Source organism: Theropithecus gelada, chromosome 1, assembly GCF_003255815.1.
Source record: "Theropithecus gelada isolate Dixy chromosome 1, Tgel_1.0, whole genome shotgun sequence".
NCBI lineage: Eukaryota > Metazoa > Chordata > Mammalia > Primates > Cercopithecidae > Theropithecus > Theropithecus gelada.
The window spans coordinates 203,871,746-203,886,121 of record NC_037668.1 but is presented as its reverse complement, the minus strand read 5'-3'; the positions used below and the strand labels follow the sequence as shown (position 1 = coordinate 203,886,121).

The 14,376-nt window shown below is 46.7% G+C and overlaps 1 protein-coding gene across 2 annotated transcripts in view; it reads right to left on the bottom strand.

The window, feature by feature from the left end:
* The window catches only part of GALNT2 (polypeptide N-acetylgalactosaminyltransferase 2), a 219,018-nt gene that overhangs the window by 203,562 nt on the left and 1,080 nt on the right, over window positions 1–14,376 (bottom strand). The gene's annotated exons all lie outside the window — the stretch shown is intronic.

Genomic DNA, 14,376 nt, shown 5'->3' with positions numbered 1-14,376 from the left:
TCTCTGCAAGCTCCTCTGATGTATCAGCCTGGATCCCCTGCTCTATCATCCCAGCTGCCTAACTAGCACTCCAGTGTGTACGTTCCATGTGTATGACTTCCTCTGAGCAGGGGCAATGGCTAGGTTTCTACGCTTTGTCCACGATTTATATGTGTGCCTCCCTCTCCTGACAACCACTACACTCCCTTCCTGGAATAAATAAATAATAGAGAAATGATAAAAGGTACTCTCCTCTGACTCAGCACTAAGAAAGTAGGGACAAGGAGAGCCCGCTGCAGGAGGAATGCCGCACTGGAGATCTCTCTTAACGTGGGCTGGCTCCAGAGGCCCTAGGAAGACATGAGCAGCCTGAATGGCTGTGGAACTGAAAAGGTAAGGCAGGGCTTAAAGCCAGACACCCACGAAATCACCAACCCATCAGTTCACTCAATCACATCCATTAATCCATTAGGCCTGCTTTGTTCTATGGTGCCCCTGGGAACTTACACAGCACTTTGACCAATTAGAGAACCTTAAAAATGTAACCCAAATGTGACACCGGCTTCATTTAGCACCACAGCTTCACCTTACACAAAGAAACAGAGACCTTCCCAGACAGAAGGCAATTCCACATGGCCCAAAGGAGAGACACGGACCAGAGAAAAAGGAAGGAAAAGCCTGCCTCACCACGGGCCTCTGCACCCGACTGACACTCCTAGTCCAAAAATTCACACCTGATGTCACCAATGACCTACAGGTCTGCTCCAAGAAAGACCCCTCCTGGGTCAGAGAAGCTGAGCCAGACCGGCCCCAGAAGTACCTGCGGGAAGCGGGAGCAAGCACAAATAAACGCCCTTACTAAGCTCGTCAGCATCATCTTCACCAGCTCACTAACTCCCTTTTCCAGATGAGGAAAGGCAAGCCAGTGTCCCATAGCTACTCCATAGTAACAGCAGGATGTGAACCTGGTCTAACGTGACAGGCCAGGCTCCCAAGCACTGTGCCATCCTTCCTCGTCATGGTTATCACGACCAAACATCTGGGTTTTTACACAGGTTATTCCTCCTTAAAATCATCACAGAGTGTATCTATTGATCTGCAATCCAGTTGTGAGTTGTCTTAATTAGAGCCATCAGCAAAGCCACAGGAACACTTTGCTAACTGACAGAACTAGTCCTCAGCCCTCACAGGGGGGCTTTGTTGCATTGCCACAATTATTAATTTGTCTTCCACTTGTCACTCACCTACAGTTTCAAAAGCAAGCCAGAAACTGAACTAATGAAAGAACATTTACTAATTAAAACCTTGCAGAAAAGTTTTCAAATAACACGCTATATTCAGATAGTTAACAGCTCAAGATGTTGAAAAATTCAGTTGCCAATAAGAGTATTAAAAAATTAAACAGCACGCACTTAAAAACCATATCCCCGTATAATTTTTCAAAGACGAGCTGAAAAAGATTAAGGGTGGAACTGGAAAATAATCTGCCGGCCACCGAACACTGGATGGGGAAAGGGCTCTGCCCCAGAGCTACCTGCAGACCGCCAGGGGCCACTCGGTCCTCACACCAGCTGGCTGGGGGACCCTGCCCAGCTTCCTCATGCTGTCTGGGGCTCAGATTCCCCACCTGAGGAAGAAGCAAAGGGCTGCAGGAGCCCCTTCATCCTCACACTCCTTCCAAGACAACCCACCTACCTAGGAACGCCTGTTTCAGGCATGGTCTGCGGAGGCTGGAGGCGCTTTCGAGGAAAGTAGGTTGGTTCGCTTTAAACCTGGCAGAGGAGGCTGGCTCTGGCGGGGGAACAGGAGCCTCTGGGCTCGTGAATGCCTGCGACGTGTCACATGTGGTGTGAGAGCACACTGGTGCAGCTTCCCCCAAGAACCCGTGTCAACACCTCCCCGCCTTTAAAGTGACAGTTAACATTCAACAGCAGTTAACACTTTTAAGCACTTACTATGTATGTACCAGGCACCATTCTGAGCATTTTACATAAACTAATTTATTCATCACTGAACAACCTGATGATAGGTGAATGGGGAAACTGAGGCAATGAAGGGTTAAGTGACTTGCCTGAGGCCACAGAGTTAACTGGATAAGCCAGAATGCACACTCAGAGTCTGCTCTGGAGCCCAGGCCAGTGGCCCATGTGCTATGCATCCTCTCTGCCATGTCACAGCAGCCCCAGAAAGACACTCAGATCTAGCTGTCCACCAAGAGCTCCCATGCACAAGCCTCCTGGGTGTCTGCGTCAAACAAGGCTACGGCCAGAAACAGGCAAAACTGCTTCCAAAGTCCCCACTATGGATTTACAGAGTCACCCTGGCAACCTGCTGATGCTAGACCTTCCCTCTGGCACCAGGATCTAAAGGGCAAGTGGTCAGAGCAACCACTGCTTGGGACATCACACTGCTTCATGCACCGGGCCTGATGTCAAGGCCTGCTCCCTAGGTCAACAGGACTTGAATTTCTGCAGAAAGCTCCGACTCTGAACACACATCAGTCCTCCACCAAGGCGTCCCCTTCTCCACAGTAACCTAAAATAAAAACTCATACGGCGGATAAGAGCTTTGCTTCCAAACAACTACGGCACATTTGATAATGATGTCGGCGCTTTGCAACACTGGAAAAAAAAATTAGATCCTTATTAGATCATCAAAAATACCCTTCCGGGGCCAGCACAAGGAAAATGACTCCACACACTCTCCACTGCCAGATGAGGAGAAAAATACTCTAAAATAAAACGTATGTCTTAGATACAAATACTACAGCAATTATGACATATGCCAAGTCACACTGATTACCAGGAAGAGGGGAAACTTTACCTCTATTCCTTTTCTTTCTAAAACAAAGGACACCCAACTCACATCTTCCTAGGCAAATGCTTAGTGACCCAGATTACTTCTTGATCCATAAGAACGTGTGAGCTTCTAAGTTAATGAAGCGCAGACAGAGGCCGAGCCTCAGCAGCCCTTGGCATAGGGACATTCCTCATGAGCCCCTGTCTGCCTCTATGAGCCCAATTATGAGGCCTGGACAGCCACAGTTACGTTCCTTTCATGACAGCCAGCCTCAGGCCTGGAGCTTAGACCACCCAAGAACCCAGACTTGAATTACATTCTCCTCCCAGCTCTCTGCTTCTCGGTCATCCACATCAGCAGTTTCAATAAAGGTTTAGTAGATGATCACCAGCCCCAGTAATCAGCACCTTCCAAGCCTGAAGCTGCAGTTCTGCATCAGCAAAAGGGAAACCTGCTATTTGTAACTTGATGTTTCACAAACCATAGCTCTAAGACCAGGACAGCCAGGGCTGACTTTCTCCAGAGCCATATTTTAGGCAGGTGAAGGCACATTGAAATTCTAGTCCCAACTTTGCTACTGCATGACCCGTGGGGCAGGCTAATAACCTTCGGGTCCATCAGAAACTGTGTGTGAATGTGGGAAGAAAAGCTGTTCTTTTCTCCCCAGCTGTTCATTCTCCCAGGCATGCTGAAAAGCAAGATAAATGAGCAATGGCTCTAAAGCGTTCCAGACATCTCAGAGACAAAGCTGATATAAATTTGAAGTACTAGGAATTACACCTTACAGAAGACACACAGTATCATAATTGGTGAAATCTCTCATTTACAAATACCACATAAAATAGCCTTTAGCATTAATATCTTGTTGGGAGAACAAAAAGGACTAACACATATTTATTAATGGTCTCCCACTCAGCTTCCTAAGTCATCCACAGCTCCTGAAGGACAGCTTATAACCGCAAGCAAAGCTGCCTAGCATGAGTGAAAAATCTGGCAGAAAGACTGAACATAAAGAGGTGCCTGGCAAATGAGAATGGTGTAGTCAAGACAATAAAACATCTGGCTGGGCGCAGTGGCTCACGCCTGTTGTTCCAGCTACTTGGGAGGCTGAAGTGGAGAATCGCTTGAGTCCAGGAATTTGAGGCTGCAGTGAGCTATGATCATGATCATGCCACTATACTCCAGCCTGGGTGACCGGGTAAGACCCTAACTCTAAAATAAATAAATAAAATGAAATAAAACATCTACAGTGAACTCTGGTGGGTAACAGGGTCTTTGGTCCACAGGGCAGTCTGCTTAGGCAGAAGTGATCTCACAGACCACCTGAGCTCATTCTCTACCACCAGAGACTGCACCAGGATTAGCAATTTCCAAAGAATGTAGATACTCCTCACAGAAGAAACAGCAACCAATGTTGCTTCCCTGGTGATATAGGTACTAAGCCAGGATCTAACGTGACCTCTGAAGCTCCCTACGAAAATATCTCTGGAATATCCCAAACTACAGAAGAGGTGTGAGGCCGAAGCACCTCTGGACTAATGTGATCACAAACCCTTACAGTTGCTTTTTACAAAAATACTAGTTTTCAGCTACTTCTTTAATTTATGCTGCATACATCAGGAAATCTCTTTTTAAATTTTTTAAATGAACTTTTCAAAAGTAAACAAAAATAAAACAGTAGAACGAACTCCATGAATCCACTGGTCAACTTCAACAGCGCATCTGGCTTCCTCCATGATTCTCCCCCAAATATGACACATTGTATCCACAGTTTGTATTGTTCTTTAAAAAATAAGGATTTTTGAATAATATAACCACTAATAAAGTAGGAACTGCCTTAATTTCATCTACTTATTCAGTCCTTGTTCAACTTACCCTTAATTTTAAATCAAAGTCTCCCTCTCAAAATATGTTGGTTTGTTCAGTGATTGTAAGCGTTCCCCTGCAGATGCCAGCATTCAACTTGGTAACCTGTGTACAGAAAATGCTCAAGGCCGGGCGCAGTGGCTCACACCTATAATCCCAACACTTTGGGAGGCTGAGGCAGGAAGACTGCTTGAGCCCAGGAGTTCAAGACCAGTCTGGGCAACATAGTGAGACATCATCTCTACCAAAAAAAAAAAAAAATCAAAAAAGTTAGCTGGGTGTGGTGGCGTACACCTGTGCTACCAGCTATTCGGCAGGCTGAGGTGGGAGCATAGATTGAACCCAGGAAGTCAAGACTGCAGTGAGCCATGATCACAACACTGCACTCCAGCCTGGGTGACAGAGCCAAACCCTACCACAAAAAAAAAAAAAAAAAAAAAAAGCTCAAAAATGTTTCTGAATGGGTTCATAGTCATCAGCTCATCAGCTGCTCTGTCAAAAATAAAAACCAGAAGAACAACTTCGGTTGATGTGGATTCTGGGACTCAGGAGTAAACAGGTGAAAACATACACATTAAAAGGAGGATTCCCAGTCTTCTTTACCAGTGACAGAAGGCTTGAAGCCGAGTTCTTATAAAGGTGAGCAAGTACAGTCATCCATCAGTATCCTCAACATTGGTTCCAGGAACCCCACTCCCCCGACCAAGGATAGCAAAATTCACAGATGCTCAAGTCCCTTATATAAGATGGTGTAATGTTTGCATATAACCTAACACACACCCTCCCTTACACTTTAAATCATCTCTATATTACTTATAATACCTAATGCAGTGCAAATGCTAGGTAAATGGTTGTTATACTGTATTGGTTTTTAAATCTGTTATTTTTATTCTAGTAGTGTTACTTTTTAATTTTTTCCCCAAATATTTTCAACCCAAAGTTGGTTGAATCTGCAGATGTGCAACCCGCAGATATGAAGGCCCAACTGCAGTGTGACACATGAGAAAAGGAAAGGCTGTAATTGGTCAATTCTAAGATGCCCTTTTTTCAGCCACCCCCAATTGGAATGCGGCTCACGATCAATGATGTCGTCAATGCTATGGGCTGGACGAGGCCCATGATGCATTATTACCAGCCCATGCTCAATCATCCAAATCTGCAGGACATACACATCAATGACTTAGAAGAAAATCCCAGAAACAACAATGAAGCAAGCACTCTTAATCCCTAAAAAACAAATCATGGTGGGATAGGAATGGATGGTAAATTGAGGAGTTAGGCAAAATTCCCAGAAGAGTCAAAAGCTGGCTACCTCGACTTAATTGCCAAGCTGTCTTCACAGTCCAGAACCAATGGCTCTCAGTGTTTTTATGGATTATTTTCCTCAGGAAATGCTACATCACCAGCGCTCTTGGTGGCACAGTGGATGACTCTGAAGAAAATAGGCACTAACATCTGAGTCAAAAAGTGACTCAGAGTGCTTGGACTCTGAAAAAGTTTTAGAACACTTTGCTCAATGTATTTCACTTATATTTTCCTTTGTATCTATCTATGCCCGAGAGTGATATATGGAAAAATCGATGTCTCAGTCTGAAAGAGCTCTTTCAATAAGTAGAAAATAAGAACGCCAACTGATAAGAGCCCATTGTGTCACAGTTCAATGGACAGTGTTTTTTCTTTCCTAGTGGTCCACAAAATAATGGCATGTTTGACAAATAATGGCCTCTCAGAATTGATGAAAAAGGTGTATTCCAGACACAGGGGAAATTAGTGATGATCTAAAGTGAGACAAGAAGACAACTAAGTGAGCTCTCTGGCATAGGGGATGGGGCAGGACAAGGGCGGGAGGGGAAGGACAGTGCGGCAGAGCAGGCCTTTCAAAGGTCACAGATGAAAAGCTCAACATCTAGGTCAAGGGGAAAGCCCTAGAGGCAGGAAGGAGTAAGACAATGAGACTGGGAGGCATCCCAGGCTAGGCCAACCCTCTCATCATCCAGGACAGCCATACAAATCCCCCCACCCAACAGTCATCTACACTTACCCAAATCCTGATAACAGAGTACTTAATTTATGGGCATCTCCAAAACACAGGCCTTTAATTTGCACTGGCTCCTCAAGCTCTCACAGGGCAATTTAGCTAAGAAAGACCCTTCATTTGAAGTGCGTCATTTTTCTAGGACAGCACCCTGTCAGGAAGAAAAGAGTTCACTCCCTGGGCCAGTCTCTGACGCAGAGAGGAAGAAACCTCAATGGCCACTCTTGAATGCGAAGGCCTCTCAAATCACCTGTTCTTTTTGCCACCATGTAAATGCTCCACTTGTTTTATCCAGAAGTACACTGGACGCTGGGTGCCTAACCATCTCAATGGTTTTATGGGATTGGTAACTACCCATCCCATAAAATATCTAATGACCCCTCATAAATGAGAATGGCCTCTATGAAAAGCACCTGCATGCCCTCACCTTGAGAACCAGGACCAGCTACAACTTCCCACAGTTCCAACTCCCTAAGTGGCTATGGGTGATGAAGTCACATCTCCACTTTATTGTTCCCAAGTACAATACTATCAATCACAGAAGCTCAGTGTTACCCACATTGCCAAGAATAACCCCCATCTCCAAAGCCCGGGTACCAGGCAGGCATCTGATCTCTGGTTTCCTGCAAACATGAATCAACAACCCCCACTCCCACCTCCCAGCAACTCCCAAAAATCACATCACAGTGGAAATCCTGTCCTGGAAAAAGCCCACAGGGACCTAGGGGGATTCCTCGTTAAACAGCAATATGTGCAGAAAGCACTTTAAGAATGTGCAGTGTTCTTCCACAGTGCACCTAACAATGAATGATTGACCCAATCCAACTTGGCGCTTCACAGAAGTCGGCTCAGGAATCAAGAAATGAGATTGTTCCACAAGCATATTCTACAAAGCTGATCAGCAAATTAAACTGCTCGGGCAGCTGCAGGTCCGTAGTAAGGGAAGCGATTATGACAGTACACACAACCTTTTAACCAGGATGCGTTCGTGCCTCATCGAGGAGACCAGAACAAGAACAGGTGACCAAGATGTCCACAGCATGGAGGGAAACTCCACCACTAGCCAACCAAAGGCAACGTCCTTCAGGAAAGAAAACTGGCTCGTTTGTTTAGCAAAAGAAACCGAGGAGTAGAGAGATCACCGAAAAAGAGGCTGGACAAAGCTGAAACCAGGGGCTGCCAATGAAGCCGAGGGAACCACAATGGCTCCCTCTTAGTCTCAGCTCCAATCCTGCCTTCCCCATGAGCCTACGTCATCACCACTTTAATACTGCAACTACCCTTCCGCCCTGATTCCTAATCCCCACGCACTGCTCTGTTTTTTCCACAACATATAGCACCTTTCTGCACCCTACGTAACTGACATTGTATCTACTGTCTGGCTCCCCACAGCTCCCCACTAGAATGAAAGCTCCAAGACCACAAGGATTTCATGTCTGTTACAACCACTGGTGCACTCCCAAACACTCAAGCAGTGCTTGGCACATAGGAGGGTCTCAAGAGATACTCATTCAAAGAATCAGTGAAAAGAACCAGAGCCAGTTTTAATCTCTGCTCCTTCCGAAGAGGCAGCTGAGGACTGCTGCCTTCAGGAGAGGCAGAGGCCTGGAAGGTAAGAACACAAATTCCATGGAGCAAAAGGTAAAAATGAAGAAAAGAGCGGCCGGGCGTGGTGGCTCACGCCTGTAATACCAGCACTTTGGGAGGCCGAGGTGGGTGGATCACCTGAGGTCAGGAATTTGAGACCAACCTGGCCAACGTGGTGAAACCCTGTCTCTATTAAAAATACAAAAATTAGCCGGGGGTGGTGGTAGGCGCCTGTAATCATAGCTACTCAGGAGGCTAGGGCACAAGAATCGCCTGAACCCAGGAGGTGGAGGTTGCAGTGAGCCGAGATCATGCCACAGCACTCCAGCCTGGGTGACAAGAGTGAGACTTTGTCTCAAAAATAAAAAATAAAAAATAAAAGCAAAACAGACCAGCGCTACTATCAAAGCATTACCGAATGCGCATCTGCTCCAAGATGCCTTCCAGGAACGTTCCAAACGAGGCCGTAGTACAAGGGCACTGCCGAGGCAAGGAAGGGACATGGGAGGCCCAGGGAGCAGGAGTAAGCCAGGTTCACTGATGGCTGCCAGAAACCCTCGGCCAGGAGTTGCAGAAAAACCCCACTGCCTCCAGAGGCCCTGACGAGATCGCTTCCACCAGACAACCCTGGGTCTGCCACCTGTGAGGTCTGTGACCTTGGAAAAGTCACTTAACTTAAAAAGCCTGGAAAAGCTTTTGAAATGTAAGCCTATGAGTGAGATTCTAGGTGACAGTTTTTGTTTTTCTCCAAATCCGGCCCTGATGAATCACTGTCATCTACATTTCAGCATGCTAAGAAACCTAATCCACAGAAAACACCCCATGCTTCTGGGGCCCGTACTAGTAGACATGACTAAGTGCAAAAATGCCAGTGTTTCACCCTGTGCTGCAGGAGGCAAGAGCCAGGCAGGAGCACAGTGCCACCTGCTTAAAGCAGGGAACCCTAGAAAGGTGGGCGCCCATCAGGGAAGACAGGTTAGTGCCTTGAGTTCCCGTTTATTTCCATGGTTTACAATAGAAAAAGGTGGGAGAGGCTTTCTGGACTAGGCAGGTAATCTGAAGACAGCTTTCCTGCCAACTCCACACTGGGTTCATCATGAAGATCAAGCACAGGCCCAAGGTGAGGGAATCTTCACACTGTTAAGAGAACAAGGTCAAGTTTCATTCTAACGACAGGAGTGATCACTGGTGAGCACACACCAATGAATTCAATGTAATTCTCCAGAGAGGAGAGTTCCCCGCCAGGCCCAGTCTATCCGAGACCCGTTCAGGAGGGTTTGCATATGGAAGTACCAAGACATCCCTTCTCCTTAAAAACACCTCACCCATAAGGCAGTCTAGAGGCAAGGCCACAAGATTACAATGGTGGAACCAGGACTCTCAACAGTAACACCAAATCGAAGACTTACTCAAGGGGAAAAGGGATTGTTCCCATCATGAAAGTGGGGCTAGGCCTCCTTCTATCCAAGTGGCACATTTTCAGGGGTGACAATCAGCACATTCACTATGGCACAGGCACAGAAGTGGGTCCAAGAGGCCCCTCAAGTGGCAGGATTCAACCCTTTTACTGCTGAACATGGGAAAGAGATCCCAAGGAAAGATCAGAGCAGCTAGGAACTGGAGGGCACTCGGGGGACCTCAAGACAAGGCATACGTGCCAACCAGCATGGAAGTGCCTCACTGTTACATGTGTGTGGCATGGCTATGCCACTGTGTTTCCATCTGCATATCCACTGACTTGCACAGCTCAGCATCACCCACACAGAGCTTCCAGAAGAGGCTTCGCAAGGACAAAAGCACAAAAACGAACAGGGAGCGCAAACTTGGCCAGGTTTGGGTGTTTTCTCATCACGTGAATTCGGCTGGGCGCTCCAGGAGACTTCACAGGCTTTTCCCAGGAATACCTAGCTTCCCTTCCTGGGATCGCAGCCAGAGCCTCACAGTCAACTCCTGCGTACACCTGTCTCTCTGTCCCAGGCAGCCTCACTCCCCGCCCCACCACACCTCCTCTCACTAAGCCCCACTGCCTCTGGACTTGCTAGAAGTTAGGCAGAACAGTGGCCTTGCCTGCTCTGACACTAAAATCAGTATCTTCCCAAACTGACTTCCCTCTCCCCAAAGCCCTGAAAAACATGGGCAGTAGCAAGAAGAAACTACGTCTTCCCTGACCCTATCGCCCCCACCCCTCTCCCATCGTTTTTCTGACCACCTCTCCCTCTGTTCCAAATGGGAAACCAATGACTCATCCATCACTCATCCAAACAGGAGCTAGGGTGGAGAAGCTGACAGTGGGCCTGAGGACTCAGAAAACCTTCTCCAGCCTCCCAGGTGTCCCCCACCCCAAGGTCCGCAGAGCCTGGGCAAGCTGAGCCCACTCCGTGCTGGGTGTAGCAGCAGCTTTTCCATTTTGCTCAAGGGTCTAGGGAAGAGCTCGTTACTTTTGCACTGTTTAGCAGTCACACAATCTGTTTCCATTATGTTTGCTGACCCGGAGGCAGCCACAACTTCAGTCCAGAATAGGAAAACTTTATTTTCTTTAAAGAGAGAAATTTATGTTCCAGTGACATTGTCAGATGATCTGGCTACACAGTGGTTTTCCCTGCTACTGTCCTCCCTATGTCAACTTCAAACTCTCACTTCAAGTGGACTTTCTTTAAACGCCAAACTGATGATAGGTGGCAAGGAGTGGTATTGGTGTGCCCCTCCGCATCCACCCAGACACGCTCACAGATTTTTGATACCCATTAAACCACATGAGGGTCCCAGGCTCGACCTCAAGTCACGCATGCTTCCAGTGATCACAGCGACCTGCCCTTCTAACAAAAGGGGCAGGGATACAGAGGGAGAGTGGTGGAGCTCAGAACCTGGGATCCCCCTATAGGAACCCCTTACTCAGACACATCCACCCACTGGTGGACACTGCAAATGCCTAACCACCAAGGCAAGCTGCACCCTCCACCCACATTCCTGATGGCTGCCCACTACTGAGATCCCCATTCTGACACCACAACTGGGTACGAGAGAGCTGGCATGGTGTCTGGACAACTTCCCAAAAAGTCCGTCTCTAACAGCATTTAAGATTCAGAGCCCAAACCCCAAACAAACCAGTCAGATCAATCTCAGAGGTGGGGATGAGGGATTAAAAAAAAGAAAGACAACCATTTTCCAGAAAGCAAGAAGTATATCAGGAATATCGTGAACTTAAGATTCCCGGTTCACTATACTTTCAAGGGGATATTCAGGCTTTTACTTTTTCATTTTCCTCTTTTAGAGATAGCAGTTATTCAGTACCCACGAACAGTATTTAATTCTCCAAACAAGGCCGTGAGGTAAGAATGATTATTCCCACAGCAAAGATGAGGAAAGTGAGGGTCAGAGAGGTTCAATGCATCCATGAAGGTCACTAAGCACAAAGAGGTAAACAGCTAGGTCTCACTCAACGCCAATAAGTGGATTTGTGCCATTTCCCTTTATTTGAATGTCTACTACTAGCTCAGAAACATTACTGGTTCCCAAATTAAGAACCAACAAGTTAGCTTGGCATTTGAAGCCTGTTACAATTTAGTTCTGAATTTCTCCAACTTTACACCCTAACGTTCCCTTCCATGTGTACCATGGTCTAGCCTGGCAAGGTCCTTCACTGTTCCAAGAAATAACCTGCCCGCCTCCCCCCATGATTCCTAGAAGATCCCACCTAAAGTCCCCCACACTTGGACTCTCGGGCAAGGGCTACAGGACTTGTGCCAGCTCAGGGAATAAGGGTGATGCTACTGTGCAAAGTGGACAGGCTCCCAGGGCTCTGGATCATGTCCCTCAACTAACACTGTCCCTTACCTCCCAGCATGCGGGCGCACAGGCAAGGGGTCTCAGGCTCCACACACACACACACAGCAGAGAGAAAACCCTTCCCTTTCCACCCTAAACAGCCACACTCCACCCACAGGCAGCTTCATTTCCAGAGAAATCCCTTCCACTCTTCTGCGGCTCCGTCCACTGCCAGCATACCAAAGCCCAGGGGAGACTTAACATGCTTAAAATTTTAAAGCATTTAAGAAGCTCAAAGGAAAGGAACCCTTGAAGTGCAAATCATTAATTTAGGGGGAAAGAGCAAAATATGGGGGGAAAGGGTATGGACACAAATGTAAATGAAATGTAATTTTAAACAATATTTTGCATAAACTGCTTTAACAGACATGTCCTCAACCTGGGTGTTGAGTCCTGAGTTGTGCGGCAGTGCCTGAGATTGGTTTTCAGCGCTCCCTCCTGCTTAGTTTATTAAACCTGCAATCTGAGGTGAGCTGGCTCTCTGGGTTTTGCCAAGTGGAGAATAACAGTTCTGTGATGAGTTACTTAACAGGCAGGGCACACAATGACAAGCCTGGGCTGGGCTGCTGAAGCAGCAGAAATCCTAGTTGGACTCCCCTCAAACGATCCCCAAAGCCCCATACTGCAGCCTTGTACCCTATGAAAAACGTTAGAATGTGCAGAAATTGGCTAAATATGGAATGAGAGCCCTGACTTGAACAGTATGAGGCAAGAGAAAAAATATAGGTCCACTTATCTCTAAAAAACTATAGCGAGCTTTTAAATTCTGCCTTTCTGTGCATGGCCCGCTATCTTTTTTTATGTCCATGCTTTACAAGCCAAACAAACCACGTGCTTTTTTTTTTTTTTTTTTTTTGGTATGAGAATGAACTAAATTTAGAGACACTTCTAGTGTCTAAATCCATGGAAACAATTGGGGAGGAAAGAGGACTAAACGATTTTCCTATAGATCAGGCATTTTCCTATAGATCACGATTTCCTATAGGATCAGGCATTCCTATAGGTCAGCCCTATAGATCAGGGCTCTATTTACCCCCTTCAGAAACCATCTTCCCAGGGTCCACCACACAAAGTTAATGAGTCCTCCACTGCAATTTCAAAAGCTATTGCATTTACACACCTCTTCCTCAACTGACAAATCACTAAAGCATTCTAAGGGCTAGGATTAAATTTTATGGTTCGTTGACAGAAAGAATAGAATCCCAAATCACCAATCTATGTGTAATTGTTCATTTCCCCCACTTTTTCTACCTGGTCTCCGTACCTTTCCATATGGCCACCAGGAATTCTTTAAAAAAATAAAAAATAAAGAAAAACTAAGAATCACACACTTCAGGAGTGTCTGAAGCCTTCTGCATGGAAGACCCCTCACACCATCCAGCAACTGAAGCCCACCAGAGTGAGGAATCAGCCTCCGGGAGGCGAACAAGCACGTTTGCTGTTTCTAATCACGTGTACTAATGAAAGTGGCAGACTAAGGAAAGAGAAACGCCAAGGGTGGCTTAATGTGTTTGGTTTTCTTTGCATGAAAGGCAGAAAGCTTTGCCAGGTCTCACCAGCACACCAGGCTATGCAGAGTGGCCAAGGCACAGTTTACTGGGAAACAAAGTTTTAAAAAATCATTCCAGTTTGACACGATTATATCTCTGAATGGACTGCACGACTTTTGATGGCTGCATGTTCTTTGCTGTTCAAGAATAAACCAAGTCTTCGCATACATATACTACCTATACCATTTTTTTACAAAAACAGCGCTAACAGTACAGTGTCAGCTCAGAAGCTAGGCCGATTCAGCACGTGGAAAGACGGCTTTATTTCACAAATCCATGTAATTTACCAGAAACCAAATAAGGCACTCATTCCACCTAACATCTTCGGCTATGAATGAATGAATGAAGCAAAGAAAAAAGCTCTGAAGCAGCCAAACCCCAGCGTGGACATTTAGGGGTCTGACTTCAGAAGTGAAGTCTGTTCATCTAGTTAGTTCCCTCTGGCTTGTTTCAGCATACCACTCTCTTGTTCCAACCCAATCACCCGTTGTCCATCTCCATTAACTCAGAATTTCCTGGGTTTGCGGTGACACTAAATGTCACGGTAACGAGGGTTACAGGAATTAGGAAAAGAGAACGCTGCTTTCAAAGCCAAGGAGCCAGTAAAACACTACAAACGTCCCCAGCCGGCATGCTCCAGCCCACAGCCCGACGCCCTGCTCTCCCGGCCGGCCGCAGGACCGCGCCGTCCCGGCTCCTCTCAGCGCTCAGCATCCTCCCGAATGCCCAGGGCCC